The 10,080-nt window shown below is 42.4% G+C and overlaps 1 pseudogene; it reads left to right on the forward strand.

The window, feature by feature from the left end:
- Positions 1-5,692: 5,692 nt before the first annotated feature.
- On the forward strand, positions 5,693-6,945 carry LOC747656 (SWI/SNF-related matrix-associated actin-dependent regulator of chromatin subfamily E member 1-like; annotated as a pseudogene).
- The last annotated feature ends 3,135 nt before the right edge of the window (positions 6,946-10,080 follow it).

The raw sequence follows: 10,080 nt of genomic DNA on the forward strand, positions 1-10,080 counted from the left end.
TTGCTTCTGAATTTTTAGGGCCATAGGAAATAAAAGCACAAACACTGAATGTTATGACAAATCAGTGGAATTAAGTAAGCATTGTTGATTTCGCATGTTTAAATGCTAGTCAAGAATAGGTCGGTATAATATTTATAAATTTTGAATCCTAGAATACTTCCCTTATAGATGAATGGCTTTTCTTTACCTGCTTTTGGGTAGATGTATCGTATCTTATTTAAGCCCAAGTTACATCTTTTTTAGCGAAGGACAAAACATTTTGGAGTGATCTGGTTCTCATTTGCAGCATCAACAAGTACCAAAATAATAACAGGTGTAATTGAAAGTGTTTTGGCAGCCATTTCTCTCATCTTCTTCTCTCTCCTTTTTCTCTCTCTTTTCCTCTTTCCTACTACCCAACAAGCCAGGATAATATCATATTAAAGAAAAAAGATACAGATGACTAGGAAATCCTTTATATGAACTAAGAAATAAAGATATGTTTTGAGTTTGGAATTAGAATCAAACATGAAGGAAAAATGAAAAAAATATGTACTTGGTGCTTACAATATACCAGAACCTTTAATAAGAATTTGGTTTACATATTCTTATTTAATCTTCAAATTAACCCTGTGGGGTAGGTGATATTTTTCTACAGATAGGAAAAATGAAGCTAACATGATTATTGCCTAATATTATACAGTTAGTAAAAGGGAAAAACCTAGATTTTTAACCCAGCTCCAATGTCCAAAGTCTAAACAACTACATCTTTCTCCCTCTTGAGATAAAAATCATGTTTTAGGCTGGGTGTGGTGGCTCACGCCTGTAATCCCAGCACTTTGGGAGGCTGAAGTGGACAAATTACCTGAGGTCAGGAGTTCAAGACCAGCCTGGCCAACATGGAGAAACCCCGCCTCTACTAACAATATAAAAATTAGCTGGGCATGGTGGCACATGCCTGTAATCCCAGCTACTCAGGAGGCTGAGGCAGGAGAATTGCTTGAACCCGGGATGTGGAGGTTGCAGTGAGCTGAGATCGTGCCACTGCACTTCAGCTTGGGTGACAGAGCAAGACTCTGTCTCAAATAATAATAATAATAATATTTTTAATAGCAATTATCAAAAAATAAATGTTTTGATAAATATGGTTAAGTTGGAGGAAAGCCCTAACATATAAGACTGGAGATTTATCTACAGGACAGTCAGGATTGAAGGGGACTTTCCAGAGCTATGTTTATTCAGAACTAAAGTACTAACTGAACTTTGAGTTACTCCTTTATAAATTGTGACACACCTGCCTGGAGTTCACTCCATCTATCATTGGGCTAGGAATCCAGGAAGGTAGGAACCAAGAATAGAGGATAAACTTTTGCAGGTTAACCCTTCCTTTTTAATATCGTTTTCTAAACAAGTGGAATGGCCAATGACAGCCACTTACCAGCAACCTAATAGGATTCAGAATTGTAATGGGTACCAGTTCATACTAGCAGTAAAATCAGCTGAAGGAAAAAACTAATCATTGTGTGATATAAATAGGCTAGGCTGTTAACCCAAGCATTAGCAGGCTCCTTCCAGACAGCAGAGGGCACTGAACAGCAAGAGGAGAAGCCAGAGGAGGGAAACTGCATTCACAGGCTGCACTCAGTAGTTCTGACATTTGCGACTGCTCTTCTAGTTATGTATATTGCCCTTAAAAAGAAGGAATAGGCCGGGCGAAGTGGCTCACGCCTGTAATCCCAGCACTTTGGGAGGCTGAGGTGGGCAGATCATGAGGTCAGGAGTTCGAGACCAGCATGGGCAACTAAAAATACAAAATTAGCCAGGTGTGGTGGTGGGTGCCTGTAATCCCAGCTACTCGGGAGGCTGAGGCAGGAGAATCACTTGTATCTGGAAGATGGAGGCTGCAGTGAGCCAAGATCATGCCACTGCACTCCAGCCTGGGCAACAGAGCAAGACTCCATCAAAAAAAAAAAAAAAAAAAAGAAGGAATATCACAAAGTTTAATTCTCAATATCCCCTACACAACACAGAACACTTGAAATATGAAACAAAAAAATATATTAAGGTTTGACATAATTAAATACATAGCCACTTGTTCTGAGCAATACATTTTATTCCCTGTGAGAACCACTGTTTAAAAATGAGAGAGAGAAAAATTCTGAAGACACTTTTATGGCCCAGTTATTTGCACAGCCAACCACCCTCAGTCCAATCCCGAAATTTTATCGTGGATCTGTTTACTGTGTAGGAAAAAAAAGAAGATAGCACCTGTGCTAAAATTTAGAAGGTAGGACCAGTTGATAAGAAAGAAAATTGCATCATAGTTTTTTAGGCTGTTCTATTAAATTTCTCAGGCAAAAAATTTGCTCTGAGACTGGCTATGATTCAGTTCAGCTATTTCCTGATACACTTCTGGGTTTAGTTTATGTAATAACATTCCATTTCCATGGCATGTCTTTTGTTAAGGACCTCAGAGCACTTTAAAATGCATCATGTCCTTCATCCTCCCAACATCCCCGTGAAGTGGGTTGTAGGCAGCAGGTGGTTTCATCTGTCTTTCACAGATGAGACCCTCAAGGCCCCAGCTCAAGGCCTCTGCCACTGGCCTGCACAGCCTCTCATTTCGGTTTTTTTTTTTTTTTTTTTTTTCGAGATAGAGTCTTGCTCTGTCACCCAGGCTGGAGCATGGAGGGCAGTGGCAGCACAATCTGGGCTCACTGCAAGTTCCGCCTCCCAGGTTCACGCCATTAGCCTGCCTCAGCTTCCCAAGTAGTTGGGACTACAGGCACCCACCACCGCGCCTGGCTAATTTTTTGTATTTTCAGTAGAGACGGGGTTTCACCATGTTAGCCAGGATGGTCTCGATCTCCTGACCTTGTGATCCACCCGCCTCAGCCTCCCAAAGTACCGGGATTACAGGCGTGAGCCACTGGGCCAGGTCGCTTCTTCATTTCTTAAACCTATATCTCCTCCATATAAGTCTAAACATTAAATCTTCAGGGATCTCCTTCTTCCCAGAGGGTAACATTGATGAAAGTCAGATACACAGGAGACTAAGTTTCCATTCATTCAGAAACACGTATTGAACACCAAGTGTATTCCAGACACTGTTCTAGGAACAGGGCATACAAAACAGGAAAAAAGAATCCATGTTCTTTTGGAGCTAACATTCTCATGGGGAGGTATACAATCTACATAATCAGTCAGTTAATTATATGGTATGTCAGAAGGCGATAAGTTCTCTGGAAAAAAAAAATTAAAGCAAAGTCAGGGGAAATGAGGAGTGACTTTTAGGAATTGGTGGTCTCACCAACCAGGTGACATTTGAGCAAAGGTTTAAAGCAATGAGCCAGGGTGCTGCCTGGGTCCCAACCTTCCAGTCAGGGGAGGAGCTTGTGTGAAGCCCTGAGGAGGGGGCTTGCCTGGAGAGTCTGAGAAAAGGGAGGCGGTCTGTGTGGCTGGAGTGGAACGAGGACCCAAGGCCAGAGAGGAGCCGGGGCAGAGGAGCAGGTTTTGGAGGCTGCCATGACATGATGGCCACTTCTTACCCCAGGCCAGGTGACATACAGACATAAGGGAGGGTCTGAGCAGAGAGCTGTCACCTTCTACTTCTATGCAGAAGCCTAGAAGAATGTGGACGCTTTATTTGAGATGTTTGTTTTTCAGAACAAGAGGATTTTGTTTTGATTTTCCACATAGAAAATTCTGGTAAAATATTAAATACATCTTTTTTTCCTTCAAATTATGCAAATGTACTAGTTTCCTGGGGCTGCCTTCACTAAGCACCATAAACTGGGCGTTTTACAACCACAATTAAACACTGGAGGCTAAGACTTCAAAGTGCAGGTGTTGGCAAGACCATGAACCCTCCGAGCCCTTCCTTGGCTCTTCCTAGCTTCTGGTGGTGTGCAGACAATCAGTGGCCTTGCGTGGCTGGAAGCTAAGTCAGTCTCCGCCTCTGTCGCCATGTGGCCTCTCCCTGAGTGTTTCTCTTCTCTTATAAACACACCAATTATATTCGATTAGGAGCCCAACCTACTCCAGCACAACCTCATCTTAATGTAACTACAGGCACACCTTGTCTTATTACGCTTCACTTTCTTGCCCTTCGCAGAAATTGCATTTTTTACAAATTGAAGGTTGGTGGCAACCCCGCAACAAGGAAGTCTATTGGTGCCATTTTTCCAGCAGCATGGGCTCACTTCATGTGTTTGTGTCCCATTTTGGTAATTCTCCCAATATTTCACCCCGTGTTATTACTATTATTTTGTATGTCTTGGCAGTCTGTGGTCCGTGATCTTTGATGTTACTATTGTAATTGTTTCAGGGCATCATGAACCACACCCAAATAAGACAGTGAACTTAATAAATATTGTATGTGTTCTAAAAGTATATAAACTGCACCATGGACCGTTAGTTTCTCCATTTCTCTCCCTCTCCTGGGGTTTTCCTATTGCCTGAGACACAACATATTAAAATTTGGCCAATTACTAACCCTACAATGGCTTGTAAGTGTTCAGGTGAAAGGAAGAATCACACGTCTCTTGCTTTAAATGAAAAGCTGGAAATGATTAAGCTTAGTGAGGAAGGCAGGTCAAAAGCTGAGACAAGCTGCAAGCTAGGACTCTTGCACCGAACAGCCAAGTTATGAATGCAAAGGAAAAGTTCTTGAAGGAAATAAAAAGTACTACTCCATTGAACACACAAATGATAAGACAGTGAAACAGCCTCATTGCTGACATGGAGAAGGCTTTAGTGGTCTAGACAGAAGATCAAACCAGCCACAGTACTCCCTTAAGCCAAAACCTAATCCAGAGCAAGGCCCTAACTCTCTTCAATTACGTGAAGACTGAGAGAGGTTAGGAAGCTGCAGAAGAAAAGCTGGAAGCTAGCAGAGCTTGGTTCATGAGGTTTAAAGAAAAAAGCCAGTTCTGTAAAATAAAAGTGCAAAGTGAAGTAGTAAGTGCTGATGTAGAAGCTGCAGCAAGTCATCCAGAAGATCTAGTGAAGATCTTTAATGAAGGTGGCTACACTAAACAACACATTTTTAATGTAGATGAAAGAGCCTTCTATTGGAAGAAGATACCTTCTAGGACATTCACAGCTAAAGAGGAGCAGTCAATGTCTGGTTTCAAGTTTCAAAGGGCAGCCTGACTCTCTTGTTAGGAGCAAATGCAGCTGGGGACTTTAAGTTGAAGCCAATGCTTATTTCCCATTATGAAAACCCTAGGGCCCTTAAAAATTATGCTAAATCTACTCTGCCTGTGCTCCAGTAATGGAACGACAAAGCCTGGATGACAGCACATCTGCTTATCACATGTTTTACTGAATATTTTAAGCCCACTGTTGAGAGCTACTTCTCAAAAAAAAAATTCTTTTCAAAATTACTGCCCATTAACAATGCAGCTGGTAACCTAAGAGCTCTGGTAAAGATGTACAAAGGGATGAATGCTGTTTTCCTGCCTGCTAACAAAGAATCCATTCAACAGCCCCTAGATCAAGGAGTAATTTTGACTTTCGAGTCTTATTATTTAATAAATATATTTTGTAAGTCTATAGGTGCCCTAGGAATTGATTCCTCTGATGGGCCTGGGCAAAGTGAATTGAAAATTTTGTGGAAAGGATTCACAATTCCAGATGCCATTAAGAACACTCATGGCGCAGGACAAAGGGAAGTGAAGCCGGAACTGCAGCCACTTTTTCTGCCCGTGGAAAGACCGTCTTATGCTCCACCTCTCACCCCAGCTCCTGCAACACAAATGCCCAGCACACCAGGGTTTGTGAGATACAATCCATACAGTCATCTCACCTACAACAACTACAGGCTTGAAGGGAACCCAGGCACCGACAGCCAGGTCACAGCATCCTCTGCTATTACCATACCAAAACCCCCAAAGCCACCAGATAAGCCGCTGATGCCCTACATGAGGTACAGGCAGAAAGGTCCAGGACCAAGTAAAGGCTTCCAACCCTGACTTAAAGTTGTGGGAGATTGGCAAGATTATTGGTGGCATGTGGTGAGATCTCACTGGTGAAGAAAAGCAAGAATATTTAAATGAATACGAAGCAGAAAAGATAGAATACGATGAATCTATGAAGGCCTATCATAAATCCCCCATATACCTTGCTTACATAAATGCAAAAAGTCGTGCAGAAGCTGCTTTAGAGGAAGAAAGTTGACAGAGACAGTCTTGCGTGGAGAAAGGAGAACCGTACATGAACATTTAGCCTCCTGAAGATCCAGATGATTATGACGATGGCTTTTCAATGAAGCATACAGCCACCGCCCATTTCCAGAGAAACCACTGCCTCATCAGTGAAATCCTTAGTGAGAGTGTGGTGCCAGACGTTCGGTCAGTTGTCACAACAGCTAGAATGTGGATCATCAAATGACAGGTCCAGTCCTTAATTATTCATCAGCGAAAACTAGAAGCTGAACTTCTTCAAATAGAGGAAATGACACCAGGAGAAGAGGAGGAAATACTTGGAAAGCACAGATTCATTTAATGATGAACTTAAAAGGTTGTGTGGTCTGAAAGTAGAAGTGGATATGAAGAAAATTGCAGGTGAGATTGCACAGGCAGAGGAACAGGCCCGCAAAAGGCAGGAGAAAAGGGAGAAGGAGGCAGCAGAGCAAGCTGAGCACAGAGCAGCATTGTTCCTAAGGAAAAGCAAGCAGGCAGCAAAGGCGAGGAGAAGAAAGATGACAAGAACATTCCAATGGAGACGGAGGAGGCACACTTTGAAGAAATGACAGAGAGCCAACAGAACAGTGAAGAAGGCACATCTACTCCTGAGGACAAGGAGAGTGGGCAGGAGTGGGTAGACAGTATGGCAGAGGAAGGAACCAGTGATAGTAACATTGGATCGGACAGCAACAGCACAATAGTGCAGGAGCCACCAAAAGATCCCATACCAGAAGATGAGAAAAAAAGAGTAAATCTTGCCTTGTTTTATGTGTTGTAAATAGTTTTTTAAATGAAAAAATGTTTTGGATTAAAAAAAAAAAGAACATTCATGATTAATGGGAGGAGGTCAAAATATTCTCATTAACAGGAGTCTGGAAGAAGTTGATTCCAGTCCTCATGGATGACATTGAGAGGTTCAAGGCTTCAACGGAAGAAGTCACTACCGATGTGGTGGAAACAGCAAGAGAACTAGAAGTGGAGCCTAATTCAGTGAGACATGATGGAATTGTTGCAATCTCATGATAAAACTTGAACAGATGATTAATTTATGGATGAGCAAAGAAAGCGGTTTCTTGAGATGAGATCTACTCCTGGTAAAGATGCTACGAACATTATTGAAAAGACAAACAATTCAGAATATTATATACACTTAGTTGATAAAACAGCAGCAGCGTTTGAGAAAATTGACTCCAATTTATAAGGAAGTTATACTGTGGGTTAAATGCTATCAAACAGTATGACATACTACAGAGAAATCTTTCCGGAAAATGAGAGTCAATTGGTGTGGCAAGCTTCATTGTTGTTTTATTTTAAGAAACTTAAAAATTGTAAGAAATTGTCACAGCCACCCCAACCTTCAGCAACCACCACCCTAAACAATTTGTGTGACTCAATTTATTGCAACATTTGCTTTATTATGGTGGTCTGGAACTGAAGCCACAGTATCTCTGAGGTATGCCTGTAATTCCACCTGCAATGAGCCTATTTCCAAATAAAGTAACCTCTGAGGTACTGAGGATTAGAATTTTAACATATCTTTGGCAGGAGGGAGGAAACAATTCAACTCATAACACTACGTCTCCTGACAATTTCAACTTTGGCCCCTGGGTTGAACATCTGCCTCCTGAGGATCAGGGTAGTCAGCAAACATCCAGAGTGTAGATTAGCTGTGGCACTAGGAATCTCGGCAAAAGATTTGGGATGGTACCCAGCACCTGCTCTCAAAAGCTCATCCCTCCATGATGCGCTGGGGAGGAGACTCTTTCCCAAGACCCAGCTGGGTATGCAATGCTACAAACGTCTCTGCTGCATTTCTTTTCTGGGTTGGTACTTTTTCTAAGAGAGAGAGAGAGAGAGAGAGAGTGCATGTAAAACAGAGAGAGAGAGAAAGGAGAGAGAGAGAATCAGTGTGCCTTTGTGTTTGTATATGTGACTGCGTGTGGATGTATGCGTGCCTCGGCCTGTGTGCCTCTGTGTGTGACTCTATGGGTGTGACAGTATGCAACTGTGTCATAACACTGTGTATTTACATCTGTGAGTACATGTGTCTGTGAGTGTGTGATAGAATCTGTGACTATGGATACAGGTTTGTGCAGGCACGTGTATGTCTGTCAGTATTTATACACGTTTATAGTACAGGCACAGAATCTGTTGAAACGCTCAATGCTATATTGAGCAAATTGAAGAAGGAACAGGTATGGATTGTCTGGGACTGTCAGCCCCAAAGAGAAGCTTCATCTCTCCAGAATCCATTGGTGTTCACACTCACTTCTCATTAGGAGAGAGCAACCCCAATGGCCTTGCCCTTACCCAGAAGCTGAAAAGACAACAGCAGAACTTCTGCAAAAGGCCAGATCTTCTAAACTCACGGCCAGCACAATCATTTGGAACAATCTGGTAGCAGGAAAAATAAGTCATAGATAAGTTAGGCAGATGCCTCCAACTAACCAAGATAATCCAGAAACTCCCTCATTAAATCTGGCTCATAGGAAAGTGAAAGAGAAGAATGACCGTCCTACATTCATCAAAATGCACATGAAACAAAAAGATAATGTATGAGAAGGTGCTTGAAAAAGGTGAAAGTACTACACAGAAGCAGAATATTGTTTGAAAGCTGAACACCCAATCTTTATTGAGATGGCCTGTAGAGGGGAAGAAGCAGGGTGCTCCGCTGAGGCTACTCTGGAAAAGAGGATGACATCCTGGGACGTCACCCTGTAGCACCAGCCAGAGTGTGGAGGCAAGGTGGCCTGGGTGGCCTGGGCCAGCACCCCTAGCCTTCTCACCAGTTTTGTAGAGACCTCCTCCTATCAGCTCTTAGCCATAGAGTAAGAGCCACAGCGTGCTCTACAGCTTTGCTCTAAACATTTTCAACCCATGGAGCCAATAGGGAGGTCATGGTCATGATGAACGAAGGACAAGGTTGTCAACTACAGAAGAATGGTAACAACATTTTGATAGACTACATAGCAAGCATTGGTCACAAAACTCATTTGATCCTCACATCAACTTACAAGGTAGAATGACTGTCATTCCCCTTTTACAGATGAGAAAACAGACACACAGAGCAATCGGGTAACTAACTCAGGGTCCACAGCTGGTAAGTAGCAAGGAAAGCACTTCCACAGAGATTAGTTATATTGTAAGTCTTCCTTAGTTTTCTTGAAGCATAGACCAGGTTACCATCCTTCTTTCCTGGCAGCTATTAGATAGATAATGCTAACTAAGTCTTTGTTCTAAAAAAAAGTTCAACTTTACATCATACCTGTGCATTTGAGTAGCGTTAGACACAAGACTAAGTCATCCCACATCTCCGAACCACCAATATCGAAGCCGTGGAATTTAAAGACAAGCAATGCCCTTTGAGGCACCCAGGATAGGGAATTCCATAGGCATTTTTTTTCCTTATCATCAGTTTAATGATGTACCATGAATCATTGAACCTTTCTGGCCTACCTTTCCCTATCTGAGATTTGGGGAGTTTTGAATAGGCTAAGCTCTAGTATTCTGCTGTACCCTAGGAAGGTGTGTCATGAAAAACAATCAAGACTCTGCCGGGAGAGACCTAGGATTTGCACAGATCTTTGTAAACAAAAAAGCATTAGACAGTCATCAGGCATTATGATTGTTTTATGATTATAAAGCCTAGGCAGGAAGCACTTACAAATGTTAACAGGAGCGGCATCAAAGCCCTGGCCATGTAACTCTTATAGGAGTCTTTAGTCAAACAGAACTCTATTTTTGGAGGGAAGTAAACGAACAGCCCCGGTTTTCCAGCTCCTAGGCCCTGACCCAGTGCATCCCAAATATTGCTGGCATCACAGAGGACCAGGCAGGGCTCTCCTTAGTATTGTTTCCCATGACAGTTTAAGATCTGATCTTCAGATTGGCTGAGTGGAGCCTGGCCCTCTCT

This window comes from Pan troglodytes, chromosome 7 (genome assembly GCF_028858775.2).
Source record: "Pan troglodytes isolate AG18354 chromosome 7, NHGRI_mPanTro3-v2.0_pri, whole genome shotgun sequence".
Taxonomy (NCBI): Eukaryota; Metazoa; Chordata; class Mammalia; order Primates; family Hominidae; genus Pan; species Pan troglodytes.